General features: G+C 32.6%; 1 long non-coding RNA gene across 5 annotated transcripts; it reads left to right on the forward strand.

Annotated features, from left to right (window-relative positions):
- Window positions 1-683: 683 nt before the first annotated feature.
- LOC146914171 (uncharacterized) lies at window positions 684-3,339 on the forward strand. Of its 5 annotated transcripts, none has more exons than XR_015014008.1 (5): window positions 684-1,266; window positions 1,334-1,386; window positions 2,522-2,594; window positions 2,709-2,787; window positions 3,171-3,339. It is a non-coding gene; the product is annotated as an uncharacterized LOC146914171 (long non-coding RNA). The 5 variants fall into 5 exon arrangements; XR_015014007.1 differs by having other exon boundaries at window positions 2,748-2,787; XR_015014010.1 differs by having other exon boundaries at window positions 1,344-1,386.
- The last annotated feature ends 12,912 nt before the right edge of the window (window positions 3,340-16,251 follow it).

Below are 16,251 nucleotides of genomic sequence, written 5' to 3' on the forward strand. Positions count from 1 at the left end.
GTTATATTCACGAGGAAGCAAAACAATTTGATGTATTATAAAGGATTTGAAATATCAATTTACATGAACTATCGACCTCTATTTAATAAATAGTTAGTACATTAATAGTTGAAATCGAAATTATGATTTTATTTTTTTTAGAGACGCAAATGGGCTTATAGAATATCATTAATCAAAATATATTCAATATATATAGTATATATCAACCAGGATCGATGTGGATACTAGCTGAAAATGATCAATGTTGGTTATAAATCCTCAATGTATAAGTTGTAAGATATGTCAACCTAATATGTTAATCCATTAATTATAACATGATATATACCGATTATTTCTTGAAAACCGAAAATTATAAGAATTGAAGAACGAATGACATCAAAGTGTATAAATATCAAAATGTATAAATAATATAAACACAATACATGTTAAAAACTTAGGAATGAAGGGGGAAATTATATTGTCAAGTTCTTATGGAGAATGATAAAACTTTGAGCAAATGGTCACCTTAGTCCCTGATTCTACACCTCGCTATCACAAAAGTCTTTGACTCATGATTAAATACAAAGAAGTCTCTGACTCTGCACTTCGATTATCACTTTAGTCCCTGACAGTTAGATCCCTGACAGTAAACATGTACTCTCACTAAGATCCGAACAAGTTGTTAGCTTAGACCAAACAACACTACAAAAAATCGCGTCCATTGCGGCGGTTTTATTATGGCGGTCTTTAAAACCGCCACTAAAAACGGTACATTGCGGCAGTTTTATGAGCTGCCAATATTCACAGTTAATTGCGGCGGTTTGAACCGCCAGTATTAACAACATCTTATGCGTGTAATATTATGGCATTTTGACCCGCCGGTATTCACATTTTACTTATCCTCTTTTCCCCCTCTTTTTTTGGAAAAATCCCTCCAATTTTTCTTCATTAATTCTTTATCCTTTTATTACTTTTCTTTATACCTTTTTGTATTTCTTTTATTCTTATTTTTCCATAACTCTTTTCTTCTACTCCACAGATCTAGATATCAAACCCTTCTATACTATTTGTCTGCATCTCAAACCATCGTACCCATTAATCGAACCACTTTTCCAGATCGAGCCCATTCCTTCTCAAACCCATTTTTCGGATTGAACTCATTAATCGACTGCAAACCCATCTATAACCAACGAATCTATTTTGAAGGTTTTTCTTCCTCTTCATCAAATCTTCTCAAACACTCGATCTGGATAATCTATTTTGAAGTAGTTTTGCTTTTGTTGTCAGGTATTGCTGAAACCCTAGATTAATTTTTCACTAATAGCTAAATTTAACTAAATCTTTGTTTTTGAAGTTAAATTCAGGTTCTTGAAGAGACACATCATCGCTGCTTAAATATTTGGACAGGTAAATTATTGATCTTTGTTCTTTTCGATTTTTTGTTGGTGATTTATTCCCTCTCTCTTTCTGGGTTTTTTGTTTGTTTGTTTTGGATTTAGAGAAAAAAATTGAAATTGATACTGATCTGGGTATTTTTTTTCTTTATTCTAGATTTGTTAAGTTTGCTTAGTTGAAAGAATCGTTAGGTTTATGCAATATTAGATAAATGGGTTTTGATGAAATTATCATGTGAGATTAATGGGTATTGTGATTAGTATGAGAAAATTAGGTTTTAATGAAATTCTCATGTTAAATTTGCTTAGTTCATAAATTAGCTTATTTGTGTTGCAGCAAGTAGTTATAGGGTTATAACGTCAAAAAAAAAATTGTAGTTACAGCCTACAGGGTTATAATGTTGTGTGTTGCTGCTTTACATCTAATTGACATGTATTTACTAGTTTGAACAAGGTGTACTTAAATAGACCCACTTGAGCTGAATATAGAACCAAACACAACATATAATTTTTTGGGTTCTCTCACAACTCATGTTACTTGGTGATATTTGTATTGATTTTGGCACTGATATATTTCAGAAAGGTTTTTGTGAATGCTACATATTATGTTACCTTTCAGTTACTGATTTTGAATGCATCCTGCCCGATGATTATCTAATAGAACCTGTTCATACTGTTTTCAGAAGGATTCTTTTGCTTCCTATTATGTTGAAACTTATTGTTTCTCCTTTTCACGTTTACACAAATGAATGTAGAAAAGTTGATTTATATGGTTGGTTTTGTTCGAATTGACTACAAGAAATGAAAGATTATTGGCAAGTTGTTCCTAGCCCTTTATGTTTTAATTGTCAAAGTAGTTAATGTTGTTTTTATATGATCTGTAATTGATTTTGCTTAGTTCAGTGAACATTGCAGATCTCTGAAATTGTTAGCTTTAGTGTTTGGATTTTGATTTTTTGTTCTGTTTGTATCAGTTATATTCTCCTGTGATGAAGTTCTTGTCATCTTGTAAATATATTAGCTCATGTTTTTACTAGTTAGCATTTATAACCACTAGTTTAGTGCTTTATTTTTCCTCACTTCATAGGTACTACTTTAGTTCATTCTATATTATACTTTTAATACTTTCCTTTATGCTCGTCCCATAGAAGTATAGAACTCCTTCAACTGTCAGCACCTCCAAAATTGCCGTGAGAAATCACAGTGAAGACTGTGCAGTAGGTATGAAATGTATTCCTGATACCTTTATGAATTCCCTATATTATGCTATACCTTTATAATTTCTATTTTTCCATCAACATTTTCACTTGTTTTTCTTGTGTTGAACTTATCTAGTAGGTGACTATGTTTTATTATTTTGCCCATTGTTTCTAGGAGAGAGCGGGGGGTCCATCAATTGGTAGTGATCGTTAAGGTATTGGTTATTTACCTCTTCTTGGAATTTGCTTTCTATTGGGTTTTGGATTTGCAATCTGAAGTGATTACAGTTAAAGTAATGTTTTGGCTATAACTAAAGTGATTATATTGTCATCATATTGATTATTTTAGAGTTTGTGTTCTATTTTGTTCCATACAACTTTAGTGTTTCTGTTCTATTAGTGTTGATATTGTTTAGGTCACCTGGTGCTAGAATTGATAACTTTATGTTCATCCCCCATTCATAGTATGTCAATATTATTTTTTTGGTTATACATTTTGAAGCATCAGCAGCTCTTGAAATATACTATGGTGATTGTACTAACTATGGTGACTAGTTTTAATGCTTAGTAGTTTTGTGATTGTCTCTTTAACTTGCAGGGGACTATTCCTTTATGAGGAATACAACTTTTTGCAAGAGGGGGGAGCAAGTATGAAGAGGTCGTTGGAAGTTCAACTATAGTGCATGTATACAATATAAATTCAGTTACAGATTTTATAGTTATGTAATATCACAATTTATGTATGAAAATAATTAATATTACTACTAGTAATTGTGTTATTTCAGTGCAATTTTCAGTTTTTTTTTTATTTAATGAAATGACCATTACGGCAGTTCAAACTGCCACTATGTGCTACTTTTTTCCTTTAAAAATCGTATATTACGGCAGTTCAAACTGCCACTAATTTCTAATTTTTTTGTTGAAATATTGTACATTACGGCGGCTGAAACCGCCGTTTTACTCGATAAATTAGCCGCCGTTATCACCAACGCGTATTATGGCAGTTCACATGGCGGTTTGCACTAAACTGCCATTTTAAACTTTGTGGCAGCAAAAATTGCGGCAGTTTTGGGAACTGCCAGTTTCGTTAATAGCGGCGGCTAAAACCGCCGCAATAAGCCAAATTTAGCCGCCGGAAATAACGTGTTTTTTTGTAGTGCAAGGAGCTCATGATAAACAAACCAAGCAAATAATATTTGTATATTTATATCTGTAACATACAACTAACATGTATTTTCCAATTTGACATAATTAATATCCGTAACATGCAACAACCTTTTGGTTTTGAAGTGTTACACTTAGTGGTAAACAATGCACAACCTCACTATACCTTTCAGCAACTTACTTTTAAAGATAGTTCTTGTTTCAGCAACTTAGTGTATTCTCTACAATTGAGAACAACTAATCAGAACCTCAATATAGTACAGAGTCAAGAACTTCTTTGTATTTAATTCTGAATCAAGGACTTTTATGACAGTAAGATGCAGAGTCAGGCACTAAAATGACCATTTGCTCATAAAACTTTAGATGTTCAATTGCCACAAGAGGATTGGGGTTTTTTTCTTCATGAGATTCTAATTTTAGTTCAACTAAGAATCTTAAGAGGAGCTATGTCCCCTATACTCTCCTTTAAACTCAATGAATTAAAAATTCAAATGAATTTTGAGAAAGTGAATAGCCAATTTTGTCCCTACATTAGGTTCAATAATTATAAAAGCATGGTTTGATATGTTAAATAATGATGTAACATCTGATGTGGAATTCACATATTGTGTCACATCTCTAGGGATAAAAGTGTCACGCTTCTAAATCACTTGACAAGATTTTCTCTATTGAATTTTATTTAGGGTAATTTTATTTGAAAAAGCAACTCCTTGCCTTCATCCAACAAACTGTAATAAAAGATTTTGTTTTTGGAGACATGAAAGTGACGTGGCTCCAAATTATTTGATACAAATCATTAATTTAAGGCTTAAATATGTCTATAGTCCCTGCAAATAGGGCTCGTTTGAATTTTTGTCCCTGTACTTACTAATTCTTCCAAACCTTCCCTGCAATTACTAATCATTTGAGTTTTGATCCTAATTACATCTGAATGCTTATGTGGCACTTGATTACTGACTTGGCGTTGATGTGGCAGAGGATGACTGGAACAGGACTTTGATGACTCAGTAATTTATAAGCGAAATTACTATTTTGTCCTTAATAACTTTAGACCATGAGGAAAAGTCTACTCTACCCCTCCTTTCTCCTTCACTTCGTCTGGTCCTTTCTCCTTCACCTGCAACATTAACATAACAATAGCAGCAACATTCAAAACAATATCACTTGTATCATCTCAGCATCCTCTTCATCAATATATTTCCCAAATCAAACCGATCGCAAAAAATAATAACTTGAAAGGGAAACCCAGATATATGTTTCGGTTTCAGTGTTTGATTCATCATCAACAACTTCATCGAAATCAGACGCGAAGGTTTCAGTTTCAGCATTGTTCCACTGTTTCTCCTCCATAGATCTACTGCATTTCATCAGCTTGAGCGCCGACAGTGAAGTAACGGAGATCTTGATCCGGCGAAGAGAGATATGATCAAGAGAGATCTAATCAACAGTGGTGATGAAGAGATCAAATCGCGTCTTGATTTTGAAATTGTTGAGATCTGGATTTCTTTTTGCCTGTTTTGGTGTTTGAATTGATTTTGAAATGAGATGATTTTAAATTGATTGCGGCGATGATGGTGGGGATGGCGCGACGGAGGGAGTTGATTGTGGCGGTGAGGGTGAGGATAGCGCGCGGAGGAGCGAAGTGCTTCTGTTGTTGTTGATGGCTTCAGATATGATAGTAAGGTGGATCGGATTATACACATGTACATAGATGAATCTATTAATGTATTAGGAGTATCATTTTCAATTGTATAATTTGATAAAATAGTTATAAACTAGTTTTTTTTCAAAGGTATATATTTTGATAAAGAGAGATCTGATGAAGATGAAGAGAGATTTGATGAAGATAGTTCTTCTGGGTTTTGGAGTGAGAAGTGGGAAGAAAAAGAAGAAATGGGTAGAATGGTCATTTCGCACTTGTCTAGTTTCATTAAGGGCAAAATAGTCATTTTGGGTGGAATTTGGTGAGTCATCCATGTCTTCTCCAGTCATCATCTGCCACATCATCGCCATGTCATTAATTATGTGCCACATAAGTAATCAAAAGGGATTAGGACCTAAACTCAAATGATTAGTAATTGCAGGGAAGGTTTGGAAGGATTAATAAATACAGGGACGAAAATTCAAAGGAGCCCTATTTGCAAGGACTATAAACATATTTAAGCTTTAATTTAACAAGTTGTTAATGTGTATCTCAAGTAACTTGCATAGCAAGTAATGTAGGCTATAAATGGTTAAAATCTCGTGTGTTTGAATTAGAGAATTTTCAGTATGGAATACAAATTTACTTTCTCCCATAACTCTCTCTAATCTCTTTTATCTTCTCTTATCTATTCTTTCTCAAAATTCACAAAATCAATCCCTTTGTTACAACAATTGGTGTCACAACATTAGTTTGATCCTGAAACCTTGCAATCATGGCGAATGAGTTCAACAATTTTCGTGGACCTTTACATGTTCTTGATGGGAAGAAAAATGATTACAAAGCATTGTTCTTGATTCGCAAGTGTGTGGATCCTTCATTTTTTGAATATGTTTTAGATGCACATCAACAAAAGAAGCATGAGATAATCTTAACATGCCATTATTAAGGGGAAAAAATTCAAGAATGAGGAGAATGAATTGTAAACAATATGCGAACCTACAAATACAATATGAGAACCTCCAGATACATAATGAAAGTATTGCAGAATTCTTCACAAAAGGTGTCACACTAACAAAACCGCTTGAGGAATTATTTAGAAACATTAGCAGATCAAATCATAGTTGAAAAAATTCTAAGAAGTCTCACTCCAAGATTTGATCATATGGTTATCACTATAGAAGAAAGGGATCTAGGAAACATGAAGGTTGATGAATAGCAAGGGATATTAGAAGCTCATGAACAAAGGTTGAATGAGAGAACTACAAAATTTAAGAAGACAATTGAAGTTGGGTTGTTATCTTAATCAAGAAATGAAGTAAACAAGGACAAGAGAGGAAAAGGAAAAAAAAAAAGGAAAGGTGAGTATAGCAAGAAACAACGATTTAAAGATGGTGAAAAGTTTCATTCTAAGCAGTCTTCGAGAAATCGAAGAGGTGAAAATGTAACACCCCTTTTTTAGCTAGAATTATTTTAATTATATATTATATGTGTTCATATGTGTTTTTATGTACTTATTTGTCTTTGTGTGGATTTGATTCAGGATTAGTGGATATTTGGCCTAGAAGGGTATTTTAGTCATTTTTAGACTAAGGGGTATTTTGGTCATTTGGTGAGTAAGGGTAAACTAGTCATTTTATTAAGAAGGTTATTTTGACATTTTAGTGTGAATGATTATTTTTACTAAGTTACTAGTGACTTTGAGTAATTATTTAGAGATGGTAATTATTCGGTGTTTTGGCGGACTAAGATAGTAACTTTTGGGAATTAGTTAGTATTTTTAGCCCATTATGACAATTAGAAACCTAGCCCAATTAAAAGGTGACTATATATACATAACTCTTAAGAAAAAACTAGGTTTTTCCCATTCATTTCTCATTTCACAAACTTTAGAGGTAGAGAGACAAAGTAGATCACAACTTGGAGAGAAGAGAAAAGAAGAGGAAGTTAGAGAATGCTTGGGTTTTAAAGAGCTAGGGGGAGATTGAAGCCTAAGCTAGTGGATTCAAGACCTAGAAATAAGGGGGATAGATTCCCTTCACCAATTAAGCTATGATTTCAACTTTTGATTATGGGTCATAAGTGATTATTTGTGAATTGTGATTTTGATGAATTTATATGTTGATTTTTGTGCTCATGTTTATGTGATAAATTTGGGTATGTGAAATTGGTCATAAACTTGTTGATTATGCTTAAACTTCATGATGATTATGTGTCAAAGTGATTATGTTGAACTTTTAGCTTAGAATGATGAAAATTGATATTTTTGTTGTTGATTGTTGATGAACTCATGAAATTATTCTTAAATTGTTGTTGGGTTATGTTGTTGATATTAACTCATGCCTTGCGTGTTGATAAATGTGTTGATGTGGTTAAGTTGTTGTGTTTGGGTGGTTTTTGTTAAAATGGATAAAATGAATTAATTTTGATGTTGATGATTTTAAGTTGATTTTACGTGAATTCAAGGAATGGTTTTGATGAGTCAGATGGAATAGAAAATTTGTTTTTGGTCATTATGTTTGGATGTGAAATCAATTGGGAGAAATTGGGTTTTAAGCTAAAAGTTGTTTTTAAGCACTTTTGAAAATAAGTCATTTTGGTTGGTTTAAATTAAGTTATTTTGGGTTGGGAAACAATGTTTTTGGAGTGTGTATTAATGGTTTAAGAGTTAGGGACGAATCGGTGAAAATGGGATCGAAAACGGATCAAAAATCGGACTTCTTCCCCCGCGAAAATAGGAAAACGTGCAACTTTGCTGTCAAAGCAAAGAGCACGGTTTGCCTCAGGTATAGCACGACCCGTGCCTAAGTTCCTGGATCGTGCGTTTTGCCCTGGACCATGCACTTTTTGGAAGGTCGGGAAACGTCGTTTTTAATACTTTTTGGGTTCCGTATGCATCCCTATGAGTTCCTAACCCCTAAACCTACTTGAATAGGTTGTAAATGAGCTTAAATGAGTGGTTTAACATGGCTTAATCTTGAGGAAAAGTTGTGGTTTAAAAGCATGTTCAAAATGAGAAAAACTTGTGAAATTTTGGAAAATGAAGTAACTTTATGAAACAAAAATGTTGTGAATGTTTTCCCTAGATGATAGGTGATATGTAAGGATGTCTTGAGTGTATTGTTGATACTTGAAACTTCACTTTGGTGAAATATTTGGAAATTGACAATTTTACCGAAATAGCCGAACTTTATCAAATTGAGATTTTATGACTGGATAACTTACAAATTACTTTGTAATCAAGATGATGCGATGAAAAGAGAATGAAACAATGGTTATTAGGTGTTTGATATGTTGATTATCATGATGTGGCTATATGACGCCTTTTATGTAAATTATGTTTTATGAGACGAAGTGATTGCTTTGTGGTGATAAATATTTGTTGATGATTCTTTTGGTGATTTTAACTTGATGATTTGGTGATGACTCTTGTTGAATTATGACTATGATGACTATGTGATGAATGTTTGGTGATAAATATGATTATGTTTGGCGATAAATATAATTATGTTTGATGATAGTTATGAATCATGTTTGATGATGATTATGATGATGATTTTTACGACGATGATATATTAATGATGATGAATTCTTACATGAAAATAAAGATGATATTGATGATGACCGTATGTTTGAAAAATGACGATGTTTAATGATGATGATTTGTTTATTGAACGTGTGCATTATTAAGTCATATGTGCATGCATCCATTAATAAGATATTTATATCCAATGAAGATGACTAGGATATTTATACCCAACGGCGATGACTAGAATACTATGTATTCAATGACGATGATTATGAATAGTTGTATCTTGAGGTGTCGACCTTGACGATGACCGGTACCACATGCATATAGAGTCATGTCTAGGCAATTGGTGAGTCGTCTCATATTTGACTATGTGCTTGGTGATTATGTGCATTGGTGAGACTTAGCGATTTATGTAATTGGTGAAATGTGTGAATTGTGTGCAATTGTGTACATGTTGATATTGGTTATTTTTTATGGTATTTGCACACTTGGTGATTTTAATTGATGATGTTATTTTTTGTCATAGTAATGAAGTATGAATCATATGTGTTTGATTTTGGGGACTTCTTTGATGATCATGATTTCCCTGTCTATACTTTCAAATGATGAATTGTATTTGTTGAGTTGATTAGGCAAGAGTTTATGTGATCCATACGTTTGATGTGAATTAAAGGAAATATATGCATTGTGTTAAACATGTGTTGATGTAAACATGAGTGAAGTTGCATGTATGATTATACTTTCTAAATGACGAAGTTGGTGTAGTTTAAAGATTAAGCTAAATAATGAATGAGGTGAGAAATCCTTATTTTGATTTGATGTTGTTAAGTGATGTACCTTGTTGATGAATGAATATGCTTGATGTGCTATGATAGAAGTATAATAACATGATTTGTATTGAATTGAAGATAATATTCATATGGAGTTAGTATTCTAGGAATGTTGAGTATGTATATGTGTTATGCATGAAATTCTTGAATGCTTATGTTCGATTATACTTTAATTGTGGAATGTTATCTAACCCCCAGTGGTCGTTTGGTTGACTGCCTACATTATTCGTATGGATGGGAGGACAGCGTGCAGGATTAGTTGCTTTGTTTGTGAGTATGCTGAAGGCTAGCTTTGAAGCTACCTCGTCTTTTGCTTTGGAGTCTTAGTTTCGGGCTCTGATTAGGATGTAGGTCTTTGTCGTTATTTTTATGTCTTTATGAGTTTATCACTTTGTATGCGGAGATTGGAGATTTATTTTGGTGATATATTATGATATATATGGCATGACTACTTGGAGATTTTATGACATTATTCCGCTGCAATGTTTTGAAAATATTATTTATGCATGATTGGACTTATAGAAGAAGTAGCATCTAAATCCTTTGTATGATTTGTAGTATTTGCGTGATTTATTGCTTTAAGGGTTTAGGGTGTTACAGAAAGGAGCAGTTCCAGAGTTATGTAAAATGCACGAAGAGGAAGAGGAAAGAAAAAGAAAGGAAAAAGTAACATTCAATGTTAAAATTGTCTGATGTAGAGTCACTTTCAATACCAAGAAATATTCTAAAAAAGAAGAAGCAAAATTTGTCCAAGAAGATGTTATGATGTAAATGGTCACACATAATGACGATGATTCAAAAGAGAATCAGTGGTATTTTGATACAAGATGCTTCGCACACATGACATGCAAGAAAGTTTGGTTCATTAATCTTAATGAATAAAAAAAAAGCATTTTGAAGTTTTCTGGTGATAGTAAATTGCTTCATAGGGCATTGGAAAGGTAATGATCAAAAGAAAAGATGGAAAGTATTCTCTCATCACAAATGTGTTATATGTACCATGTACGAAGAGTAATTTGCTTAGCTTTGGTCAGATACTTGAAAAAAGATATAAGATGATGATGAATGATAAGATTCTTAATATAATGGATAATAATCAGAAGATGATAGTTAAATATCCATTGACTAAGAATATAATATTCAAATTTGAAGTTCAAGTCATGGAACATAAATGTCTATCAACAACAATTAGAATAGATGAATGGACATGGCACTATAGGTTTGATCACATGAATTTCAGAGACCAGTCTGATTTACAAGATAGTAACTAATTTAAGGTTTGCCATAAATCTTTATATCTACAAAAATATGTGAAGATTGTGTATAATGAAATCATCAAAGAAATACTTTCAAGTAGAAAATATATTTAGATGTATGTGATCCAATGCAATGTGAATTACTTGGTGAAAATAAATATTTTGTATCTTCCATAGATGATTACATCAAAAAGACATAGATTTATATGATCAAATCAAAATATATTTGAGGTGATCAAAGTGTTCAAAAAATTCAAAGTTATGGTTTCTAGTCAAACTTAAAACTCATTAAAGTTCTAAGATATGACGGGGGAGGTGAATATGTGTTGACTGAATTCAAATCAACATATATTCTTCTCTGTGAAGAAGAAGGAATAATACATGAAGTGAGACCTCTATACACTCCTCAACACAATGGTACAACATAAAGAAAGAAAGAAAGAACAAAAGCATCCTGAATATGGTGGGAACCATGATGAAATGTAAGAATCAGCCTAAGTACTTATAGGGGAGATGTAACATCTACTGCAGTTTACTTGATGTATAGATGCCTACAAATAGATTGAAGAGCATCACATTAGAAGCATCATTAGAAAGCAATCCAAATGTAAGTCATCTTAAAGTCTTTGGATCTATATGTTATAGGCATGTTCATGATCAACTTAGAAAGAAACTAGATGATAAATACAAACAAATGGTATTATTATAATATTATACAACTGGTGGCTATAGACGATTTGATCCTATAACAAAACATGCAAAAGTTCGCTGACATGTAATAGTTGATGAGCTGAATAATTGGAGCATTTAGCATTGTTTGCAAAAGCTGAGCCTACTATACTTTATGAAGCATTAAAGAATAAGACAGAGTCAATGAAGGAAGAGATGCAACCAATTGAGAAGAATTACACATGGAATTTAGTACAATTACCATCTAACAAGAAAACCATAGATGTAAGATGGGTTTTCAAGGTTAAAGAAGGTCTAAATGATGAAGTGATGAAGTATAATGCTAGATTATTAGTGAGAGATTTTTTTTTGTTGTAAAAAGGTAATATTGACTACAAAGAGGTTTTTGCACATATAGCAAGAATGGAAACAATCTGATCATTGGTTGCAATTGCAAATTTGATGAATTGGAGAATTCATCAAATAGATGTCAAGTAAGCATTTTTTGAATGGTCTAGTGGAGGAAGAAGTGTTTCTTAAGCAACCTCTAAGATTTGAAATAAAGAAAAAGGAAATAAAAGTATACAAGCTACGAAAATCTTTGTTTGGTTTGAAGAATGCACTAAGGACCTTAAATAAGAAGATTGATGACTTTCTATGTCATATGGGTTTTGACAAATGCATACGTGAACATGGAATGTATGTTAAACATTTAACAAATAAAGTAACATTACTAGTATGTCTATGTATAGATGACCTGCAAGTCACTAGAAGCAATGAAAATCTTGTCGCAGTTCCAAGTCATCTATGCTCAATGAATTTGAGATGATTGGCTTAGGAGAAATATTATATTTTCTTGGGATAAAATTCAAAAGAAGTTAAGAGTGGATTGCGAATTGTGATGCATCTAATCAAATATGCTTCTGATATACTGAGAAAGATCAATATGCAACATTCTAATCTAGCCAAAACTCCAAGTGAAACTAGTATGAAGCTTGAAAAGGATGGAAATGAAAAAGAAGTTAATACCACAATGTATAAGAATCCTAAGTGTCTCATCAACAAACATGACATAAGGAAGAGTGGTAGAAGTTAGTTAATTGGTGTTGTGAAGTTAGTTAGGAAAGTTTGTTTGAAAAGTATGTTTTTCCATTAGAGAATTTTTCAATATAGAATACAATTACACTTTCTCCCATAACTCCATCTAATCTCTTCTCTCTTCTCCTCTTTATTCTTTCTCAAAATTTAAAAAATCAAACTATTTATTCCAACAGATTTTATAAGTCTTCCATTTGAAAGACAGTCCAATCCCTCATGTAAAAAATGGAATATACAACTACTGACTAAGCCTATGTTGGGACTAGTGGCTACTTGGATGTTTTCATGCATTTTCCCAAACTCCACATTTAGCAGCTTCAGCAAATCACTGCCTAATGTGCTTTGGGACACGAGAATAGCCAAAGCACCGCAGATCCAAACAGGTTCTAAAGATATATACTTTAGGTGCCTAAGATGAAGAAAAATTTAATTACAGTGTGTTATAAAGAATAAGAATAGACATCATATATATACACACACACACACACACACACACACACTTAATTAATGATAGGTGCTAAAATATCTACATGCAACACAATCCAATAGTTTTGTACATCTATTATCATATTTTTTTGCAAGTGACAATCCTATCTAGATTGCCGAGAAACTTCTCTCTTTCTTAGATCAAATGAATCATCACTTTTTTCTCTCGTATTTTATTAAGTTAGGTCTCCAATTGGCAAAGGAGGAAGAACAAGAAAAAAATATAGTGGTCATAGATCAACCAAGGACCATCTATCAAGTGCCTCGATTGTGGTAAATTTGGAAACTAAAAAGAGGGTTGTGAAAAGAAAATTAATATTACTGATGATATTGCTAATAACAATTTTGTCAAAAAGATTAGAGGTGAGATGCGGGAAACAATGACAAACCCTTGGACCATGGTGATAAAATAACGGCATCATGGACAACTCGAGAGAGAGAGAGAGAGAGAGAGAGAGAGAGAGATGTTTCAGAGCCAGAGATTGAAGGAAAGACACTAAAATTAAGCATGAATGGAAAAGAGAAATCACAGGGATCTAGCTTCGCAATTTTGGGAAACGATATTCCAATTATAAATGTGGAGGAAGTTATAGAGAATAGTATGGATATAGGTGTGGAGCCAATGTGGAGTAAGGAAGAGAATCAGTATGCATCTGAACATGTTAATAATCAATTGGTCAAAAGACAAAAAAAACAAAGATAGAAATGTTTCTCATCAACCGAAATTGATGGCTATTAATGTAGCAGGAGTTACTTCTAAAGGAAAAAGAAAAAGATGCTCTAACAGAATTCTTTGATACAACATGTTGATTCATCTAGTGCTAATCCTTTGAATCATAAAAGCTAATGATGAGAAAATAAGTTGTACACAACAATTAAACAATCAGCAAATGAACAAGGAATTGGATAAATTCATGTGAGATATTGGATATGGGAGCGGTTGGATCACAATTTACATGGAGAGGACCGATTTATCATGGCGGCAATCACATTTTTAACGATGGGACTCATATGTTTCATTTCAAATCTGCATGGTTAACATATCAGACGTATATGGATGTTGTGAAAGACGTTTGGAGGGCAGATTCAAATTCAAACATGCTTCATAAACTGAAATCTTTCGAAAATGGGCTGACTGAATGGAAAAAAATTATTTCAATCAAGTGAGAAATAGGATGAAGGAACTTATGGCAAGATTCAGTGGTATTTGTAACTATCCGTTTTTCGCTAGAATTATTTTATTTATTTATTTATTATATGTGTTTATCTGTGTTTAATTGCTTGTTTGTGTGTTTGACCATGGATTAGTGGATTTTGAGGCGAGAAGGGTATTTTAGGCATTTTTAGGACTAAGGGTATTTTTGTCATTTTTTATTAAGGGTAATTTAGTAATTTTAGAATGTGGATTATTTTAATTTTTTTAGTGTGAATAATTATTTTTACTAAGTTAGTAGTAACTGGAGGTAATTTTTTTGAGATGGTAATTCAGGAAATGTTTTAAGAGTTAAGTGAGTAGTAACTTTTTAATTAAGTGGTAAGAGTCTTTAGGACCATTATGAATTGTAGTAACCTAGCCCATTGAAGAGGAGTATATAAGGATAACTTATGAGGAGAATTAGTGTTAGACTCATTACACACATTCACCCTAGAATGGCTAGAGGAAAGATAGAGAATTTTGAGAGATAAGTGAAGATAGAAGAGAAAGGAAGAGAACCTAATTGTATTAAAGAGAAGAGGAGATCTAAGAATCATAAAGGGAGTGAAGATTCTTGGTGAATTGGTTTAGCTTAAGGGAAAACAAGGTAAAGGGGATAATTTTATTCTACCTAATAATCTATAAGCTTATGGGTCATAATTGATTTGGTTGATTTTGTGAAATTTATGATTATATGTGTTAAATTTTGTGCTTATAATTAAGTGCTAATTATGGGTATGTTGAAATTTTTAAAATTAAGTTGTTAAGTGTTCAACCTCATGGTTGTTGTGTTGAAATAAGTTGTTTCGGGATTTTTGCTTAATTGTGTGAAAACCATGAATTTTTTAATGATTATTGTTCAAACATGTTTAAAATCACTTTTTAGATGATTGGATATGTTTGTATGTTGATGGGTTGTGATTTGTTGATGTTAATTGTGAAGTTTGGATTAAATTGAGAAGTTTTAGAGTTTTTGGTGAAAAAATGAGTGTGATGGAGAAAACTTGATGATTTGATGTTATGAACTCCATTTTTGATTTATTTTAATGTTACTTTGAAGTGTGTTTACTGTTGGTGAAGTTTTCACAACAACTTTGGGTCAATTGGAATAAAAATTGGGTTTTTGGGGTGATTTGGAGTGAGTTCCCGAGAGGGAACCCATTTTCTGGGTTCCCCTCCGCTGTCAATTTCGTCGAGCAAGAATATGTGCGACTTGGCGAGATGTGTTGGAACAACATGTGTTGTTCCACACATCTCTTGCCTTTGGGGTTGTTTTCGAACATCGCCAAATGTTCCTTTTGATATGTTTTGATGTTGTTTTAACTAATAAAGCTATTGGAACATCATTTGATTTAAATTGGTTTTATGATTTCGAGACGAACTTTGAGTGGAAAATGCTCATGAACTTGGAATTTTCGAAACTTGGTTTTCTCAAACGAAATGATGAAGCTATGACTTGTTTTCTGTAACAATGGGCTTAGAATAACCAAGTAGGATTGATATGAACATGAAGCTTGAGTTTTATGAAAAATGTCAAAATAGGTGATTTTTTGAGAAATAGACGAACTTTGTCAAAATAAGGTTTTATGACCAAATAACTTGCAAATGGTTTTGTATTCATGATAATAAGATGAAATAAGAATGGACCAATGAATGAAGGGTGTATAATTTGTTGGATATCATGATGTTGTTAATTGCTCTCTTATTATGCGAATTGTGCTTTGCGAAACGGTGTTGTTTTCTTGTGGTGATAATTGTTGATGATGACTTTGATAATGACTCTTTTGTTGATTGTATGGATGTAAAT

This window comes from Medicago sativa, chromosome 6, assembly GCF_051527215.1.
Source record: "Medicago sativa cultivar Bolivia chromosome 6, Bolivia_mono, whole genome shotgun sequence".
NCBI classification, from domain to species: domain Eukaryota; kingdom Viridiplantae; phylum Streptophyta; class Magnoliopsida; order Fabales; family Fabaceae; genus Medicago; species Medicago sativa.